The following is a 2,353-nucleotide window of genomic DNA, read 5'->3' on the forward strand; positions in this document are numbered from 1 at the left end:
TAGATAGATAGATAGATAGATAGATAGATAGATAGATAGATAGATAGATAGATAGGCAGGTGACAAATGAATGTTAAATGGTAGATGTACTATGTGATATGTAAATGAGAGCTAGTATTTAAGAGTGGCATAAAAGAATGTGCATGCACATAGGTGGGATGCCCAAGGAGGGTTGAATTAACTCACAAATTGCCACCACTGAAATCTTGTTCGTACACTATGTCACTGTGGAACTACACAAAGGGCTTTATCATTGTTTCAGCCCTTGCACACTAATGTCACTGAGAGATTTAAGTTATTTGTAAATCTAGCAGTTAAGTCAAAGAAAGGTGAGTTCTGGCCTTCCTGTCTGTTAAAAGCAAAATGGTTGGGATGAATCCTAATTTGTCAGGAACAACATTCATTGTTAATTGCCAATCATTTACTTTTAGAATCCTAAAATACTTTTTAAAAAAAAGGTGTTTATACCGTTAAACTTAAGCAAATCTCATTAAGGTATTGATGTAGCTATCCATGTTTTTAGTGTTATTCTTAATCAATATAAAATAAAATTTGAATCATTCTCTTAACCTTTTAAAACTAATTTCAAGAAATACTATAAATACAGGGTATCCACATTTTGTTCTTTTGATTTCTAGAAAGGAATAGTAATGTTATGTGTGCCATCTAATTGTCAACCAGATTACGTAGGATCACCTGGTGGGGAGGCCATACTAAGCCACAGAGAAAGAGGTTCCAGACAGTCCTGATGAGACCTGAGAGGCTAGAGTCATATAGTAGAAAAGGAGGACCTTCCTTATCAGTGGACTAGGGAAGGGGCATAGGGAGGAAGAGGAAGAGGAAGAGAGGGTGCCACTGGGAGGAGATGAGGGAAGGGGGCTACATCTGGGATACAATGTGAATAAAATGTAAATAATAATAATAATAATAATAACAAATTGATAAAATAATAATAGTATTAGTTTCTAAAAGAAAGAAAAATGCCAAATGAAGACCTGCCATGGCCCTGCACTGCTGCCTTCAGTAGCTGCCACCTCTATGAAGCTGACCAACATAGAGCATGTAGAGGACCTTCCATGTCTCCAAGGTGTTCCATGAGAACTTGGATAAGATAAACAGTTTTAATTTCAGTCCCAATAGAGAGATGGTCATTTCCAGCAGTGAGGATGACTCCATCATGCTCTATGACTGCCGAGAGGGCAAACCAAAGAGAAATGTAAAGTAATAAATGTGGTGGGGACCTCATCAGATACACTCAAGCAGCCGACACAGTCATTTACAGCTCTAACAACACAGAAGACACTACGTGTTACTTGAGCATGACAACAAATACAACCGATATTTTGTTGGACACAGAAAGAGGGTCCATGTCATCTGTAGATGACACTTTCATTTCTAGGTCTCTTGATAAGACCATTCTACCATGGGATCTCTGGTCTCCTAACTGCAGGGGTTCATGCATCTTCAGGGCAAACCAATTTATTCCTTTGAGCCAGAAGGCTTAATTTTTGTCAACCAAGAAATGTTCAAACTTTATGACATTCATTATTTTGATAACAGACCATTTGCAACCTTTAATGTTCAGTATGATCGGACTTATGAGTGGACAGACCTTAAGTTCAGCAATGATTGCAAAGTCATCCTCATCTCCACCAAAGCCAACTTCATCTGTCTCATTGATGCATTTAAGACCACAGCGATGCCCACATTTGGGGGTTATGGTAACAACTCAAAGTTTCATTTACTGAAGACTCACAATTTATTATGATTGATTCAGAAGATATCTGGGATGGAGAGAGTGGTATAAAAATAGCTGTTTTATACAACGTGAATAAATTGTAATAAAGAAAATATTATATTAAAAAAAGAAAAATAGCTGTATTATAAACACATTGGTTCCATTACCTGTTTGCAGTTCAAGCCCAAGTTCATCCTCTTTGTCAGCAACTATTCCAACATGGCCTTCTGGTTGCCCACAATTGATGACTCATCCTGACCCTGATGGGCTCCTTGTACAGTGAGGGCAGCCAACAGGAAAAAGCCATAGGTGACTGAGATGACAGTGTGATTGATCATTTGACTGAGCTGGAGAACATCTTTGTACATGGCCTTCCCAGGAATGTGGTGTCCATCTGCTCTAAAGAATTACTTTGCTGAGGGCCTTCAAAGGGACTCTCAGTGCTGCATATCAAGTTGGCATTCACCCTTTCCAGCTTTTGGTGATGCAAGTTCTTCAGTATGGCTCTTGAGCCCCTTCAATTTTGAATGGTTTGCTGCTGAAGAGCCGGTGAAGCCACAAATTTCTGCACATCCTTCCTTCATCCTAGAAATACATGGGAGGCTATGGTTCTGG

The 2,353-nt window shown here is 38.9% G+C and overlaps 1 pseudogene; it reads left to right on the plus strand.

Moving 5' to 3' along the window:
- Nucleotides 1-1,996, plus strand: part of LOC129683315 (WD repeat-containing protein 82-like) — a 6,349-nt pseudogene extending 4,353 nt beyond the window's left edge.
- Nucleotides 1,997-2,353: the final 357 nt, after the last annotated feature.

Source organism: Psammomys obesus, unplaced genomic scaffold (genome assembly GCF_907164565.1).
Source record: "Psammomys obesus unplaced genomic scaffold, mPsaObe1.curated_primary_1811, whole genome shotgun sequence".
In the NCBI taxonomy this organism is placed as follows: Eukaryota; Metazoa; Chordata; class Mammalia; order Rodentia; family Muridae; genus Psammomys; species Psammomys obesus.